General features: G+C 50.1%; 1 protein-coding gene across 1 annotated transcript in view; it reads left to right on the top strand.

Moving 5' to 3' along the window:
* The first annotated feature begins 7,479 nt into the window (after positions 1-7,479).
* The window catches only part of LOC144137866 (uncharacterized), a 144,890-nt gene continuing 133,277 nt past the window's right edge, over positions 7,480-19,092 (top strand). The window contains exon 1 of the mRNA XM_077669878.1: positions 7,480-7,619. The gene's annotated coding sequence lies outside the window, so the exon portion shown is untranslated. The remainder of the gene's footprint in view (positions 7,620-19,092) is intronic.

Here is a 19,092-nt window from a genome sequence, read left to right on the forward strand (position 1 = left end):
ATGTGTCTATGTCGTGCTGCGCGCTCAGCCGATCCACATTGTCGGGCGTAGTTTTTTACTAGGTTATGCATGGCCAGTTAGTAAAAGCACTAAGTACCTATAGTTCATACCACAAGCTGCATGCAGCACTGTGGAGGCTACATTGTTGTGAATAGAGCCCTCACTGAGGGCTTCTAACTTACCGCGAAGGGAATCGAGAAATGCGGTTCCATCTGCCGAGAGTGGAGACCGAAAGGGCCTTTCAAAACTCCCTTCTTGGTGAGTTAGGCGCCCTCTCGCTCTGTGGATAACAATGTAGCCTCCACAGTGCTGCATGCAGATTGGGGTATGAACTATACTTCATACTGGGACAAATAACTGGTTAGTGTTCTGTTAGCAAGTGCCACGACCCTTTTTTAAAGAGTGAATGCGTCCTGTGAGCTGTCCCCCGTAGTCGATTGATTGATTGATTGTAGGGGTTTAACGCGCCAACGCAACGCAGGCGATGAGGCGCGCCGTAGTGGAGGGCTCCGGATTAATTTCGACCACCTGGGGATCTTTAACGTGCGCCGAAATCTCGTACACACGGGCGTTTTTGCTTTTCGCCTCCATCAGAAAAGCGGCCGCCGCGGCCGGGAATCGAACCCGCGACCTTGTGCTCAGCAGCGCAACGCCTTAGCCACTGAGCCACCGCGGCGGGTCCCCCGTAGTCGAGCGGTTTCGGTCTGAGTTGGTGTGTTACACAGTAAGAATCTGCCTACGACGGGGGAGGAAAACGAATAGTCACATGTTTGTCCGCTAGGATAAAACTCGAGATCTTCCAGCTTTAATTCGCTATGGGATGGACGCATGTCGCTCACGTGGAGGAGGAGCGGGAATTGAAGAAGCGTCGGCCCGAACAGAAGCGCAAATAGGCGCGACAACAATAGAAAGCCGCTGCCGCAGCCGTTGCGTCATCTAGTTCCAGGTCGTCGAGTAGCTGCAAATCCTTCCCTGATGAACGGCAGCTTGCCCGCTTGGAACGACGACGTGGGACAATATTTCTTCTTCAGCTTAAAGCGCTGGACACATGTACGACTGGTGCACGCGATTCGCATGCGACTGATCGTTACGACTTATTGTTAGGACCGGTTTTGGCGGATCAGTCGCATGCGAATCGCATGCACCAGTCGTCCACATGTCTCGCGCTTAAAGGACTTTGAGAGCGACATTTTCGGCGGTTTCTTTCACTTCTAAGCCCGCGCACGTAACTATACTCGGTGCACCGGAAGTTGCCGCTGTGCCTTATCACCGTAGCCGGATGTTTCTCCGCGCGGCACAAGTAGGGTGTTACTGGGAATATTTTGAACAATGCGTGAGCCGTTCCCGTGATTTTTTGGACTTAATATGCTTATAAACGACTCCAGGGACGACAAACAAACTGCGCGAGACAAGGCAGACGATATCACGCGTTCATAGCAAACCCCTTTCAAAACGCGCGCGCACTGACGTCATGGGTCCGGCGCTTTGGCGGAGTGATACACTACATGAGGTGGTACCGTTCTTGAGTTGTAACCGAGTATAGTTGTCGGCATGCACGGGTTGAGAGGGGGCGTACACGCGGCGCCATAAGTTTTGTGCCTTTACTGATGACATGCCGTGGCGGGAGGATTAGACGAGGACGCCAAACGGCGCAATGCGACGGTGTCCTCTCAGTGGTCGCGCGAATTGGGTTGGTGTGCCACACAAACAGTAAGATGCCTACGGTGCGGGGGTAAAACAGACAGCTCCATGGATGTTTGTCCGCTAGACTGAAGCTTGGGTCCTTCAAATTTTCATTCAGCAAACTGGCTGGGAGCTATGCTCAGTCACAAATTACGAACAAACGTGCTTTCTTTCGTGCACTACGTGGACTGCGTCCAGCTTCGCAGGTCGTCCTTCTTCACAGAGTGGAAAGAACTAATTTTTTTCCCGGTAGATATTCCATTTTTCCTTCACTACCTCCATTAGGGCGCGTGTTCGATTCCCGGCCGTGGCGACCGCTTTTCTGATGAAGGCGAAAAGCCAAAACGCCCCTGTGTACGAGATTTCGTCGCACGTTAAAGATCCCCAGGTGGTCAAAATTAATCCGGAGCCCTCCACTACGGCGCGCCTCATCACCTGCGTTGCGTCGGCGCGTGAAACCCTACAATCAATCTTCACTACCCCATTGCGCCGTTTCGTTGCGCCTGTCGTGCGCGCCACGCGTTTTCGCGTCCAGTGTAATAAAAAAAAAACACATTAAAAGTAGAGTGCCTGGAACCGTTCTAGAACTTCAGTGGCGGCCAGCTGCCTCTCTGTGCTTTGTCTGGGGAAAACTTGTGAAAGCTTACAGGGTCCCCGAATTTGGACAGAAGTCCATAACACAAGAGTAGCCAGGAATCGTACTTTGCAGCGCAGCAGCTGGGGCTCGCGCATCGCTCGCACTCGCTTGCTCATCCGGCCAAACCAAACAGGTAACTGTGATAACTGGGGTTCACGTTGACGTCGCTCGAGTCGCCAACGTGGTATGACGTCACTGAAACTTCGTTATGCTGGAAATACATTGACGTCATGGTTAGTGGCGCTAGCGATGGGTTCCGATCTCCAGAACGAGCATTTGAGTACTTTTTAGAGGCGAAATAAAATATATATGAAGCGTTTGCTGCCCTCAGCACTTCGTGTTGAGTGTCCTTGCATAAAGAGGAAGCCCACAGCAGGCTTTTTAAGGGGGATTCACACGACGGACTTTTCCGCAGCCGGGCTGGTGACATCGCGTGATGTCAGCAGACGGTCCAGCGCAAGGAAGCATTCGCACGAAGGATAAAGCCAGCAGACGACAGCGCGGACGGGCAGAGCATACTCTGTACGCATGGACCGTCTGCGCGCGGCGAAAAGCACAAAAGATTCGAGTGGTTGAGGGAATGTGAACAACTTTATTGTGTGCCCGGTATGACGTCGTGGGAAAAAAAATTCCCCCGCATTTCCCCGAGGGGGAGAATGTGAAAGTGCGAATGCACGGTTGTCGGCCCGCTTGCGGCGCTTGCGCTCGGCCCCCGCAGCCCACCGCCTCGCCGCCTTCTCTTCCATCTCTTCCATCGGGTTTGTAGTATCACGTGTACACCACGCAGTTATCAAGCCGCTATAACGCCGCTGAGTCGCCAACGCACACCGCTGACGACGTAGTTTGAATGCGTTAAAGATATAAGGCGCGTCACTAACACTGATATCAGCGTCGCGTCCGTGGCTTGGTCGGTAGAGCGTCGCGCTGCGGCCCGCAAAGTCCTCGGATCGAAACCTGGCGCCGGATGCTGTTTCTTCTTTAAAGAGCACTGCGGACGCCGACGCCGCCGCCGCCGACGCCGGCGGTGGATGGTTTGGGGTCGCTTATAAAGTGCATTGTTCCTCCTTGGTCCTCTTCCCCCTTTTAGGCGGCAGCCATGAGTCCTTGGACCCCGGCGGCGTCTTCAGCCATTCGGGCGAGTTGGACCTGCACTTCGGGATCGGAGCTGAGCAGCGCGGTATCCCACTCCTCGACGGTTCTAATGTCTAAGAAAGGGAGTCCTTTCTGCTGGACCTGTTTACTGTTGATGGGACACGACCAAACCATGTGCTGCGGGTTGGCTCTGCCTCTATAATTTTGCATTCAGCGGTGTACAGCCCCGAGTAACAGCGGCTGTAGGCTACAGGGTCACGCGAATGCGTTGGTCTGGAGAAAGCGCCAAGCCACCGATTTCCACTTTAGTTAAAGTTCTGAGTGGTGCAGGGTATCTGGCCCGTTTAAGTCTGTAAGGATCTAGTATGTCCCGGTAACACACCAGCCTGTCCCGCCCCGACCGGCCAAACGAGTGTGCGTCGACGGTGGAATCGTTGGCGTCGGCTCGGTTGTTTAGACCTCGAGACGAGTCGTGCGCGTTCTCGTTTCCCGGGAGCCGCAGTGGGCCGGCGCTCAGACTATTTGGACCCCTCTGTCCTGATCGTTGCAGAAACCGGCCAGCAGTACTTTACGTGCTTCCAACGACACTCGCCCTCTCGAGAAATTTAGGATGGCAGACTTGGAGTCGCTCACTATAAATTTTATTTGCTGGATGCCGTCATTGCCAGGGCGATGGCCGCCTCCTCCCTAAATTCCGGCGACGTCGTGAGGATCGTTCCGGAAGCGACTGAATCGCCCTGTCGATTTACCATGGCTCCGGCCATGGCGTCACGATTGTCATATTCAGCGGCGTCCACGTAAACCACGTCCTCAGACTTCTCGAATCTTTTTTTTTGCCGTGCCTGTGCTCTTGCGTGTCTGCGTTCCGCGTTGTGTACGTTCTTGGGCAGTGGCGGGACGTATTGGATGTCAGCTGAGATGTCCAATTTAGCTCCAGCTCGAGGTTCGTAGTTGATGCTAAGGGTGCTTAAAATGTGTCGCCCAGTCGGGCTCTTGGAGAGCCTTTCCACTTGTGCGATCCTCTGAACTTCGATCAGCTCGATTAGGGTATTGTGCAGGCCCAGTGCCTCGAACTGCTCATTCAAGGTGGTGACGGGTATGCCTAGTGCCGGTTTGAAGGCTTCCTGATCATGGCATCTGTTTTGTTCTTTTTGTCCATCCTGAGCTTCACGTACTGGGTGACGTAGATCACGAGGCTCAGCTGGACGAATGCCTGAACTAATCGGATGAGGTTACTTTCCTTCACCCCGTGGTGTCGGCTGCAGCGATTCGCGAGACGAGTCGGGTTGTCTCATAGAGGATCGATTCTAGTGCCCTTACGGTCTCGATATTATGTCCGTTAGCCTGAATTCGGAGGCCAAGCACCCTGATGCTGTTTACCATTGGGATGAGCTGCTCCCAGTTCGTTGGCATAGAGTTGGATTGGTGACGTTGTGGTTGCTGGCTTGCGTCCCACCAGGGCCGGCTGGTAGAGTAGGAGCTCTGACTTTTGTGGGGAACAATCCAAACCTTTCGTACGCTTCGACTGCATCTATATGGCCCTCTGCAGGACATCTTGTATCTGTCCATCGTTATTTCTCACCGCCGTCGTCCGCATCGTCCGCATAGATATTATGATGTAGCCCCTCTATCTTTGCTAACATATCTGGGAGGCCGAGCATTGCGACGTTGAATAGCAATGGTGAAAGGACCGAACCTTGCGGTGTGCCCTTGCTTCTTAACTCCAACTCGCCAGATTCGATGCCTCCGATCGTTAGGGTGGCTGTCCGGTCCGTGAGAAAGTCACGTAGTCGTAGGTTCGAGGGCCCACGCCTAGTTTTGTTAAGTTTTCCAGCACCGCGTCATGCCTAACGTTGTCGAATGCCTTAAACAAATACAACCCCAGTACTGCCCTGGTGTCTAGAGGAGAGCAGCCGTCGGTATCTCGTGTTTAAGCCTCAACATAACGTCTTGACTTGATAGCTTGGGTCGAAATCCTATCTCGGTGTGAGGAAAAAGCCCCTTCTCATCCTCGTACCTGAGGGTAATGGCAAAGATGGAGGCCGACGGAAAGCGTCGTAGCCCATAGTAGCGTGGCGATGGCGGTAGCGTCGGCCACAAGAATGATCCGCGTAAGATCATATATGCAGGAAAGATGTAGCGCCCACGTTTTCTGGTTCTGCGTTTCTTAACTCCTGCTTCCTGTGCTGTCGATTCACACGCTCTACCTTTATCGGCTTTCTGACGTAGCTCCCGACGTTGTTGCGGGCATGCGTCACTTCTCTTTTTAGTATCGCCACTAGGCAGGCAGTTCACGAGCGCTGCTATCAGTGTTTCGCCCACTCATGTTGTGTCTGACAACTCAAATGCCCCTGGCGCGAAAGCCCCGTACTGCCGTGCTACCGTACCGAAACAAGCACGCGTACCGCAGAAAAACAGCTCAAGAGCATAAAAATGTCAACAAACGAAGGCGTAGTGGCGATCTCGATAGGCTCGCTGCTCTGAGCAGGGAGGTATGGTTGCTAGAGTATCCAGTTGTGCGCGCCACAGAACAGTATTTTGTTCCCCCGCTAGAACCGCGAACGGAAATGAAGCCTCGAATTCTCAGCCCGCGTCGTCCGCGGTCCGTTCGCGAGGGTCACGAATCGCTGACGTTGTATTACATGGCACGCATTCCGCAATCCGAATCAGTGATTTCGTCCGCCGAGTGAATCGGCCTTCACGGACTTAAAATTCGATGTCACAACCATCACAACCCCTTGAACAGAGGAAAAAAAAACGCTTAGGACATGGTCAAACTATTGCCGCGTATTGCAAGAAGGGTGGCACAAGTCAGGAGATTTTAGAGCGAAGCTGTTTACCTCTAGCCCTCATATGCAACCTCCCATATGCGTTCCCAGGGCGTGCCCGAGCCGTGAAATGTCCGTGTACAGATAAGCAGGTAGGGAGAGAGGGCGGAAAGGGGAGGGAGGGTTGTGCATGCGTTTAGCACTACTACATTAGAGCCGCGGAGAGGGGAGGGGTGCGGGGCAACAGCAGTGGAAACACGGGGGAGAGAGTATGGCGTCGAACGCGACACAGCCGCTCCCGCCGTCGGTCACGTGGACACCACCGACCGGCAAGACGCAGCAGTTTCGTGCACTCCTTCATACCATAGAGTTTCTCAAGCTAAGAAACTCTATGCTTCCGACCACTCCCTGGCCAATCGTGTTTTGTTTCGTCGATGTGTGAAACCCAAAGGAACCGAAACAGCCTTGCTGGTAATCCGCCCCCGAATGACTGGTTCGGTCCCCTCTTTCTTGGAAGACTCCCCTAGCTCTTCCGTCGTACTGCAAGAAGTGTCCGGAGTAGTCAGTCGATTTCGGCCGGCCAGCGGAGGACCGTACTAGGGTGCCTCGATGCCAGCACCACCGTACAGGGTGGAGACACCCTTTGAACGGCCCCGTGTCGCCGCAATTGGGTCAACGTGCTCAACGCATTGTTCTTTTCGTTTCCCACGAGACCCAGCAATGCGAAACAGATAAGATGATTCCAACTTCGCCAGTAAACTGCGTTGCGGCGATAATTTTAGCGCGATTTTGATACAATGACTTGCTTCCGCGGCGAGCGAGTGACCCAAAATGGCGGTGCCAGCGTTTACGTGCCTCCACCCTGTACGGCGGACTCGTGAATCAAGGCACCCTAGACCGTACAGCAACTTACGCCACGCTTCGGCCATCGTCGTTTTCCGGGGCCCACCGCCACGCATTGGCTCGGCCCACAGAGCAAGAATATAGGAGGCGAAGCGGCCCATTTCAACAAGCGCGGGCGCACGACCAGACAACGAAAACCAAGGCGGGCTGCAAAGCTTCGTAAATGTGACGTCGAAGGAGAGGGTAGCGGCACTTGATATACGAAATGATAGCGGCCGCAATTCATCCCGTGGCTGCGCAGTGAAATGCCGATCGCAGTGGCCGTGCAGTTTCATCTCACGCAACAGATACCGCTAGCGCTTCTATCTGGCCGCGCTAGGAAGCCTCGTTTCACCTCCTATCTTATTCTTGTTCCGCGGCCCGGCCATGACTGCCGCATTCAACGGAAGGGGCAGGTAAAGTACGGAAGGCCTCGATGCTGTGGAAAGGAGACGGAAGAAGTGAACCGACACAGATGTGTATTTGCTGAAGTGTTTTTTTGGGGCTCCATTGCTCAGTTGGGAGTGCATTGGAAAAGCCTCCGCCCTGCACTGGAGGTAAGTACGCTGCTGACGCTGCTGACGGTTATGATGTGCAGTTGAACCCGTGTTGTTTATTAGACGTCAAGGGCCTATGTAATTAGTACAATGAGTAGAAACGTCATGGTCAGCCGGCGGCTGGCGTTCCAACTACAGCAATGACGTCACAATGGTCTGCAATATGTTTCGTGCACTGTTGCCTGCGAATTTTGACCGCAACGCCCCACATTGCGCATGAAAAAGCCCCACGCCTCCCTACACGATATTGTTGAGCGTCCTGTATACGCCCCGTATACCACGCAAAAAATGAATATTTTGTTACACACGTATTATTTTGTTGTAATTTTTATTTCTGCTTATTTTAGTCTTCGTTTTTAAGTTACTTTTTCCTTGTTTTTTTATTCTTTTACAGCGAACCTCAATATGTTCCGGTTTCCCAATATAACGAGCGCGGACAAATCGGAGCAGAACGGAAATTTTAGGGGCGAAGCCCCTTAGGGGCGCGGGCTCTTGGCGTCTCATGTCGTCGTCGTCGTAATCGTCATCTCATGTAGTCACGGTACTAAAACACCGGGAAACTCATTTACGCCCCGCTCTAGAGAGCTTTGTGCTTCAAAGACAAGAGACTTTTACAGCAAAGCTGTACACCTCTACCCCCCAACGGTTTCATCTCCGTTGGCAAAAACGCAGAGGCGCCAAGAATACACTGCATGCTTCGCCCCTCCCCAGGTTTCACGTTAAATGGCCCGGGATTTTTTTTTTCGTCTCCAGAGCTAATGTTTTGTGTTGCCTTTTGAATTGCTCCTGGAGTTATGTTTTTACCGTCCAGACACGTTCGTTTACAAATTTTCCCGAGCGGCGTTGTCCCGAAACAAATCAAGTGGAAAATAGCCGCTAAGACGACTCTCACAGCACTCCGAGTTTCATTTATTTTCACGATTACGTAGTTCATGATTATGAAGCTTTATGATTTCTAACAATGAAATATTGGGAAATCACAGTCTGCTGTCAATACGCGGGCTACTACAGCGGGTAACGGGCATCCCCGTGTCAGTCCACTGAATAAAACTAGAGTCCTTCGACGGCGTTTCATTCAGCTTTATAGTAACTATATATAGTAGAATGGTAAATCGCAAATTACAAGTAAACGTGTTTCCTTTCGTCCACAACTTGGACGGCAACCATCTTTGCTCGTCATCCTTCTTCGCAGAGTGTAATGGCAGGGAATATTTTATTCATTCGCTGTCGACTTCCGAATCAATACACGGGTGCAAGTTAAGAACGGCAATAGCTCATGCTGTGTACCACTCCGCCGAAGCGACGGATCCGGATGTCAAGGCGCGCGCGCGTTTGAAACGAGATTGCGCTTTTTTACGAGCTTTGACTATTTTTAATTAGCATTCTCAGTCTCTTAAGTACAGCAAACTAAAGGAACGGGAACGAAAGGTGCCGAACCGCACATGACTGGGTTCCTGACTCCATGCATTCTTCATGATAGGGTAACAGAAACAAGCTTAATTACCACAGAAATACACAAAAAACGTACACATGGTAGGTATAGGTACTAGGGATTATAAAAAAAAGCGTATATGCAGTACATCGTAACATCGTAATGATGTATGCATCGTTGCGATGTTACGATGTAACATCGTAACATTTTAATCGGGCTTACGATGTAACTATGCAGAATTTAAAAGATTAAGGGCGAGGAATCACGAAATCGCCTGGTGTCACGTTCAAAATACTCGCCGAAAGGCACTTTTTGCACCTCGCGGAGTAATGAGGCGCAGGGGCAACATTTTTCTTTTAGCTGATAACCAAACCGATATGCAGCGGCTAATAAATATTAGCGGCGAGGATGCCACCGACCTCGGGGTAAATTTCAGTGCACAAAAATCAGGAATAATGGTTTTCAATGACGCTACCACCGACGTAGTGTCTATCCAGCAAGGCGAATTACCTAGAGTGAAGGAATATAAATATTTGGGAGTGTGGATAAACGAAGGGGATAACTACTTAAGTACTCACGAGGAGCAACTTAATGTTAAGGAAAAGCGAAACGCAGCTATAATGAAGCATAGAGCTCTGTGGGGGTATAACAAATATGAAGTAGTAAGAGGAATGTGGAAAGGAGTAATGGTTCAGGGTCTCACGTTTGCGAATGCTGTACTATGCTTAAAATCAGACGTTCTATCAGGCCTTGAAGTAAACCAGAGAACGGTAGGACGTTTGGCCTTAGGCGCGCATGGAAAAACAACTAACGAAGCAGTTCAGGGAGATATGGGCTGGGCGTCGTTTGGAGTTAGAGAAGCTCAGAGTAAAATACGCTTTGAGATGAGGTTGAGGGCAATAGATCAACGAAGGTGGGCAGCTAAGGTTTTTAGGTACCTATACTTGAAAAGCGTGGACACGCAGTGGCTAAGGAAGACTAGAAGGCTAACGATGAAATACGGAAAGAACAGTGGAGAATCCAAAACAGCAAAGGTAACCAAAAAAGAAGCAAGGCAGATTGAAACGAATAAATGGAGGGAAAAAATGGAAGCTAAAACGTCGTTAGAGATGTACAGGGCTGAGAAATTGAACACGAGAAAGGAAAATTTCTACGATAATTCCCAGGGCAGTGCTTTGGTTTTTGAGGCTAGAGCAGGTTGCCTGCGAACTAAGAGTTTTGTGGGGAAGTATTCCCAAAATAATGGGGTATGCGTGGTCTGCGGAAAAGAAACAGAAACTATGCGGCACATAGTGTTAGAATGTGAGGGTATCCATCCAAATCTACATGAAGGGAATATTGAGCTTCCAGAAGCCCTTGGATTTAAGGGTAGCACAGAGGAAGTTACCTTCAAGGCTGTCGAGGGGACGAAAAGAAGATTAGAATGCTGGTGGACGAAAAGCAGAGAGCGGAATATTGCCTAGGACAGTTACCACCTGTAACAGAAAAAAATATAATTTGTGCCTAATAAGCTTTTGTGCCTGCCCTAAGCAGCGCTAGTGTTAAACCAAGAGTGTAAAACATGGGTATATTAGTCCTTTTTGGTAACATGACATGTCATCTACCCGCTTCAAAGGGGAAGCCAATAGCAATCATCATCAATCATCATCATCATCGTTGCCGTTGTTAAGTTGTCCCCGAGTATAGCTCTATCTCATGTTAGCGATGGGCAGGTACTTATTTCGTCATGTCATCGGAGCCGCCAAACAACCGACAATTATAGTGTTTCATCGTTTTATGTTATTATACAATGTATACTAGTCTGGAACTCTACGCCGATCTCTCAAACTCTGGAACTCTTGCACCATACTGCGGACAGTGAACGTCGCATTCTTCCCTCTCTGCACGCTTGCCGCTTGCGCTCTGTCGTTCTGTGACGAGTGATTTTATGTCCCTCTCTTTCTGTGGATCTACCTGCAGGAACTCAAACCATGCAGCCAAAGTTGTTATTACAACCCGTTAGATGAAGGTATAATTTCATAGTTTCGCGGCTTCATTCGCTTAAGAATGGCAAAACCAACAAGAACACTCGAAATCGCTATACGCCTGGCGGAAAAACGGCTGAACTGCCCTTGGACAAGAAAAGAAATTTCGAAAACGCCCTACAGGTAGGGCGAAAACTTTACAGTTGGCAACACTGTTTCGTGCTATCTCAGCGTTCAAAATATTCAACTTTGGTCCATTCCATGGTTGCTACAGTGTAAAGGGACTTACACACTTTTTGTCTGAAACTAACACCATTACAACCTATCAAAAAACAAAGAAAATCATCCTTTGATAGGGTGTAATTAACAATAAAACGGTCTTTAAAAGGTTGTATTCTTGTGTTTTCGCAAGGGTGCAAGCCTTTTATAAACGACAGAACACCCTTAAAGGATTTTTTTATCGTTTATTTTTGCTAGGTTGTTATGGTGTTAGTTATAGACAGTGAAAACTACCCTTAAGGGTGCAAATTATTTTACAGCGTATTGACTTAATATTTGTTCACCGCATGTTGTGCGGGTTAAACATGGCAGCAAATCATTGAAAATAGTCCTGAGCACTTGCTAGCATGTCGTCAGAGCCAACGTCAGCCGATCGGAGGGGAGAGGACACGTGCAAAAGAGACGGCACTATCGAACGCACGTTTCTCGTCAACAAATATGCGCAGAGTGGCATGAAAACTCACAACAAAAACTACGCATCTGATGATGATGATTATTATTATGATTAGCGGCTTTTCTTGTAACAGGGTCGGGTTGCACAGTGACCTAACACAGCTGGAAATTCCCTTCGCCTTCAAACAAAAATAAAAAATAAGTACCGTTCTTAGGGTACTTTGGCGCTAGCCTTTATACTTACTGTATTCGGCTACCTTCCTGGCTTCTTATAGTCTTCTTACAACCTTCTTTTACTAGCCAACTTTTCCGTTAAGCTTAAAGCCGAGGGTCCCCGGAAGTTGGAGGCCTCCTGGATACCTTTGCAGTCCCTCCCTCAACCCGCTCACAATTTTAGAGTCTTTCTTGGAATACTTGAACGCTGAAATTTTGGTCTGTCTGCCCGTCTGTCCGTCTGTCGGCCTGTCCCTCGATTTAGCCGCCCGGTCAAAGTTAACGCAGATGTTGAGCAAGACGCTCCATGTCAACATTGTTGAGCAATAATAATAATAAAAAAAAAGGCAATAGCCCTAGCAATGCATACGGCAACGTGCGACTACCTCACGATCATCACGGACTCACAGCAAGCCTGTCGGAGATACCTCATTGGAAGAATTCCTCTACCTGCCCTCAAGCTTCTACAAGCCGTAGTATCACCTCCTAACGTAACCATCGTCTGGACCCCAGGTCTACTCCTCTCACCTACTCCCGAGCAGTGCGAATGCGCGCTGACCAGCTCGGACCTGCAGGACCAGCAAAACCTGATCCAGCGGGCCACCCGAGCTGCGACAGCACGCGGCTACCTGGATTAAGGCGGCCGCCCATCTGCTCTAAATATGTAAAATAAACGTTTGTTCCTCCTCCTCCATCGCGCATATATCCCGCCTGTCGGTGTTCCGGGTTACTTCACACGCGCATCACATAGCCTCGTTGCAAACGAACTGCGCATGCATGCGAAGTTACCCCGAACGGCGACGGGCGGCTCCCGCGCACGGAATGACACGTGTTCCCGTGTTCACCCTAACTGTGATCAAGATAGTACATATCCCTTCCGTGCCCTCTTGCGGCGTTTCTGGCATCACACAACGCAGCGTAATGGCCCTTCCCAAACTTTTGTAGCGTAAGCTACACTGGTCGGGGCTGAGCAGTTTCGCGTGGACCTTGAAGGGCGATGCTGCGCAAGCGCGAGGAGCATTGCATTGCATTGCATTGGATTGGATTGCAATTGGAGTAGGGGGTGTAGAGAATTGGGTCTGCACATTCGCCGGTCTGCGCATTACAGAGGAGTGACGTCATAGCCGCGGCAGACGCACTGGCGCCGGCGCGCGCCCAGCTGTGCGCCTCCGTTGCACAGTAGCCAAGTATGACGCTGCGCCGAAGCCGCTTGATAGCCATTTCCTTAGGCTCCTGGAGATCCGTGCTGCGCATGCGCGCAGAGCACCGACTGGACTGGGCTGGACTAGCGTGGACTGGATTGGATCGCATTGGATTGGATTGGAAATCGTCTTAGCAGCAGTAAGCATGATAATCATCTAATCCTAGACAACCAGGAAACCCAATAATAACCAGCTGAACCTTAGCTCACGCTACATATATCCTGGCATAGCCGAGCTAAGCCACTGCTAATTTTTCCTTCTTCCACAGAAAAGGATGCTTCTTTGATTCGATATTCGAAGCCAAATGTTTTGATAGTGTATTGGTGTTTGATTCAAAAACATCACTATTAGAATGCCCTTAATTATGTGCATTAATAATATGAGCAATAGCGGTAAGGTTACGCGGACTCCCCTTCGCGTCAGGAAGTGCGCACTGGGGAAGCTACAGTTATCGCCAGCCCAAAGCGGCGCTGCGTGGTTTGCACGTCGCAGCAGATGCGCCTTGCATTTCTTCTTTGCTCTGCGGCTTTCGTTTTAAAGTAGCTATCGAATGCGTTCATTGCTGCAGCTAAAGGAAACCCGGCCAGTAGCCGCTACACCTCTGTAATGACGTAATTCCAGCGCTCGAAGTACGCCAAGGCCGGTAAAAAGAGAAAAATTTCCTGAGCAAGTTAAGTTATCAATGGACATAAGGCAGTACTTTTTGGCTGAGGTACTTTGTGACCCGTTATTCCAAGTACTAAGTGTGTTTGTCGGCTACGTTCCGAAAGAATTTACGATATAAAAAAAAAACCGGAAAAAGTGTTGCAGGGTCCTTTTATAGACATGAGGTGGCTTGCTTGAGGAGAGGTGTGTCTACTACGATCAAGGAGGATTTGCCAGGCATGTCGAAACTTCCATTGGAGAAGGCAGAAACAGAAAGGAATTTGAGTTGCGGTGCTGTAGACGTCAGCGAACTCTTGATAAGACACAATCTTAGGATACCTGTCTAGTATTGTAGGTCGTCTTCACCGCAGCGCTCCAGATTGACCAACCGAAGTGACCGAGTGTGCAAATTCAGCGAAGGAAGAAGCCCAACATATGGTTTGGCTAAAAAAAAAGTGCACGTGCGCAGGGACAACACGCAAGGCGTGAATTGCGTTTTGCATTGCGCAATGCAGCTGAATGATTGTAGGGTTATAGCGCATCGACGCAACGCAGGCGTTGAGGCGCGCCGTAATAGAGGGCTCCGGATGAATTTTCACCACCTGGGGATCTTTAACGTGCGCCGAAATCTCGCACACATGGCCGTTCTCGCTTTTCGCTTCCATCAGAAAAGCGGCCGCCTTGGCCGGGAAACGTGCTCAGCAGCGCACTGTACCTGCTGTTACGTACGGGAAGACGACCCCGGCTCCGTCGCCTCTGTCATGCCTAGTATGCGTATGGTAACGTGGTGTTGAGTGGCCAGCAAAGGTTACTGCCATGGTGATGACGACAAGAAGCCGAAGGCAAACTTAACTGGTTTATTGCATGGCGAGAGATGAGCCAAAGCAATACAGGAACATGCCCTTACGACCGAGATTACAGCAGAACTCGACAGGGCGACAGCATGGATTCGCTGGTGCAAAACGGATGAATTTTGCGCCCTGAGGCACCGCGCATTTATGCACGATGCGCTAACGGTGAAACAGTTGTCCTAGTGCTTCCTGCACACGGCCCGAACATATTACACACACAACACTCTATGCAGAGTTCGTGAGGGGCCGGCAGCAGCAGCGATCGTTGAGTCTGAGCGAGGGAGAAGAGATCTCCGCTGCGGCGTCCACACAGCCGGGAAAGTTTCAACGGTGGTCCGTCGGTTGTCGCTGCATCGGCTTGAGTCACCGCCAACAAGGCGCCCACGCTGAAGGCGCACTTAGTGATAGGCTCTGCCACAAAGCACGGTAGCACTGCATCAAGCTTGCAGTACGTGCGAAACTAATAGCGGCGCAACGCGCAGCTACTGCCCTTTTTCACTCAAATTGAATGCTCGGCCAGGTCATTCGTCGAATATGCACGCTGGGCCAGTTTTAGTGGTCACTTTGGAGCGATTTGGTGAAGACGCCCTACGGGGACGACTTAGGGTGTACTGGAGGCATCCGTGCTCGTCAGAGGGACGGAATAAAATGTGGTGCCCGGAGGCGAACTGCACCGGCGATAACCACGTCATAGCAAAACGAAAAAAAACTGAGTACTGCATCGCTTAAACTCCAACCAAGCTTCCACATCGAGAGGTGCCCTGTATCTGAAATGGGCATGAACTGTCGGCTTTATTGACAACATTGCGAGCGCCTTGAAGCCATTTCCACATTGTTCACGCGTTTCTTTTTTGTTTTGTTTTTTAACTCCCGACGGCGCGTTTTGTAAAAGAGTAATCGATCGCTTAGTTGCCGCATTCTGTCACAGTGGCCTCAGTTGTGTTGCTTCGCCTTGCTACTTAATGCATTCGGAACAACCGGACTTTATGTTTTGCTCCACCACTCTGGTGACAGCAAGGCCAGCGTAAAGCCACCGGTAAACATCCTTTTCAATATCGTCTAAGCGCTGTTGAGTCAACAAAGCGGGATGAAGACGCGCCACCAGGACGAATGCAACCATTTGTACTGCACACAGTTGTGTCGATTCATACACTTTGTCAAGAGCGCTTGCTCGAAGGTAAAGGCTAGAATTACCTGTCAGATCTCCCGAGGGACGAATGACGCATAATCGACCCGGCGTCAGTCGAATATAAGCCCAAAGTTGGGTTGACGTCATAGAGTTGAGAGTGCACGCGGTGAAACAACACCGCGGGGAGGCGCCACTTGCTGCCGCTTGGGTCTCTGAAGTACAGCCCGCTCTGCCATCCCAGTGTCCAGCCTCTTCTCCTCACAATCCGTGGCTTTTTCCTCCGATGAAAAGTATCACTGCTGTACCTGTATTTAATCGGAAGGTGGATATACCAGCCCCGGCTCTAAAGTGGATATACCAGCCCCGGCCTTGGAGCTTATTGCGAAGAAATACAGAGGCCATGCTTACGTGTTCACTGATGGCTCAGTGACGGCTACATCGTCGGCGATAGGGATCTCGGTTTTATCGTCGCTCTCTATCGTCTGTGCTCTACTTAGCCCGAAGTCCTCTACGACAGCCACTGAGCTGGCTGGACTGCGCACTGCTTTTCAGTATATTCTAAAGCAGCCGGCCAATCAATGGGCTATTTTTACAGACTCCAGGTCAGAACTCGAGAGATTAAAGTCGCTTCCAAAAAGAACAGCTGGCCTGGAAAATAAATCTTTTGCAGTTACAAGCAATACAAAGGGGACACAGCGTCGATCTGCAGTGGCTTCCTGCCCACTGCGGAGTTGCCGGCAACAACGCAGCTGACAAAGCCACCTCATCTGCCCTGAGTCTCTGCTCCCAAGCTCTGCCAAACCAATTCACGAGAAAGGATGCGGCAATACTCGTCTCATAAACCGCACAGAAAGCGCAGATGTCTATCTGGACTGATGCAAGGGCAGCAATACGCACCTCTTCACTTGATTGATCCCATGTGCACCTTTAGAATGCCACCTGAGCTTAGCAAGCGCGAGGAAGCCATTCTACGTAGACTGCGCTTGAATGTGGCCTACATGGGACACTACCTGTGCAAAAATATTACACCATTTTCCCGTGGGGAACCCTGATGAGGATACGAAGCATCATGGGGGTTCCGTGTGGCTCCATTGTGTTGCCGTTATGTTGATGGATCTTGGAATTCCGTGTCCGGGTCCACACCGGTGGCAAAGGCATGCAAGTACTGTTGTGTTAGGCGGTGGTTCTCGAGGCGCCGAAACTCGTCCATCATGTTCTTGTCGATGCTGTCGTCTCTGTGGTAGAATCGGTAGTCTTCGTCAGCGTTGGTGAGGTATAGGTTGTTGACGTTGGTGCACCGGCTGAGAGCAACGTACACGCCCTCTTATTCGCAGCTTTGTCTTCTCCTTCTTCTTCTTCAGCGGTTCCCCTACGGGAAGATGACGACGGTGGTTGAACGCGAAGCTATCTCGTGATGGATTCTTTGGTTGGCCAATCGCTAGGGGCATCCTGCCACAATCATCATCAGAGGAGCTGCGGACGGGGCACGGACGCGGGAGCAAGAGATGCTCCGCATCTAAAATGCAGCAGGCATCTTCACCTCTTTGTTCCACTTTGACTCACGAGAAGACATTCATCATGTTATATGCATGTGTCTAAGTACACCGTGCACAGACAAACTCATATTATCTTTGTGCCGGCAGCTCGGTGTGGAACTTGAGCTGAGGGCTACTTTGGGTCCTTGGTCGGGTTCTAGTCAGGCTACACGAGCAATCAAAGCTCGCTTGGAACTTCTCAGGGGCACAAAACTGGGGAAAATTTTGTGATTTAAAATTTTGGGTGACTCATATTACATATTTTCGTTTTCATTTTTTTCCTTTTTGTTTTTCTTCTCTCATCTAGCGTAGCAAGCCAGCGTGGCGGCTCGGCTAACATCGCTAGTCTTTATTAAAGTTATTTTTTCTGTCTCTTACAAATTATTCTTAGCCAATTAGCTAGATCTAATCACTTTAGATTATTTTTAGATGCAAAGCATCTCTTGCTGCCGGCTCTGTCGTCCGTAGTCCATCCGTCGTCCGTCCGTCATTCGTCCGCACCTCTCCCCCTCTCCCCACCAGCTGTGCGATAGCGCGCGCGCTTCTCCTCCTCTTCCTCTCTCCGTGCCAGCTGTGCGATAGCGCGCGCGCTGCTCCCCGTCTCCCCCTCTCCACGCCAGGTGTGCGACAGCGCGCGCGCTACTCATCACCGCAGCTGCGCGATAAGCGCGCATGCGCGTCTCCTCTCTCATCTCCTCTTCTCCACTCCATCTGCTCTATATAATAAACTCGGTCCGCGCGCCGCTCCCTCAGTTGCTGCTTCGGTTGAGTCATGCTGGGCCGTCCAGAGTTCCGTCATTTTCCATTATTTGGATACCCAATCTCGTGAACGTTTCGGAACCTCCGAGATGCTTCGAATCAACTCAGGGTTCCATCGCGGGAAGGTGGTGTCATTTTTTTTAATATATCATGTACATAAGTTCGTTGACATTTTTACTTTATTACCTCTGCAGTGGTTCTCATATAGAGGGGTCAGCGGGCATCATAGGGTCTCCGAGGGCATTTGAGGAGTCCGTGAAGAGATATCCCCAAAAATTATTCCCCCTTCCCCTTTACCTTGTTCTTCATTCTGTCCTCTTTGCCTAACGTTTTCGACAACGCAAAAAAGAAAGTGGCTTTGCTGCATGGCACGCAAGTCTAACTTCTCCGCGTAGCACGAGTTTTAAAGTCGGCTTTTTGCGTTGCACGTCAGCTGTGCAGAAAAGCCATACACCCAAAAGGCAGGAAGTGCGGGTTCGTGCGCCTTTAGATGTACTAGGGAATCGTATGACAATATGACGCAAATCAGCATAAAAGCCAAACGAAACAGGTGGGCGTCGAATAGGTGTATTGGAGGCGAAGCCATCGAAAACTTGGAGTCACTACAAAACGCCGGTTATCGAAACTTGACTCTCGCCACCCCCTTTCTGGGCAGCTTTTGAACGTCTTGAGGAGTACAAATATGATAATCCTAGAGGTGATAGGCACGTAAAGTTAGTATTTTAAGGTTGAATCACAATCTTAACTCGAAAAAATTTGTGTCCGCAGTTGAAAGAGAGAGAACGAGAGAGATATATATAGAGAGATAGGGAAATAGATAAAGAGAGATAGAGAAAGGAAGATGGAGATAGAGAGATAGATAGAAAGAGAGAGAGAGAGAAAGACTTAGAGAGAGATAGAGACAGAGATAGAGAAGAGAGAGAGAGAGGGGGAGATAGAGGGAGGGAGGGAAAGAAAGAGAGATAGAGAGTATGTTCTTTAATGAAACTGGTGATGTCACACGAGATAAGATGTTTGGCCTACTTTGTCAGATTAGTACGGTTACGATGATGATTATAATGATGCTGAGGT

This window comes from Haemaphysalis longicornis, unplaced genomic scaffold (assembly GCF_048455015.1).
Source record: "Haemaphysalis longicornis isolate Haplotype H1 unplaced genomic scaffold, Haemaphysalis longicornis Haplotype H1 scaffold_5, whole genome shotgun sequence".
NCBI classification, from domain to species: Eukaryota; Metazoa; Arthropoda; class Arachnida; order Ixodida; family Ixodidae; genus Haemaphysalis; species Haemaphysalis longicornis.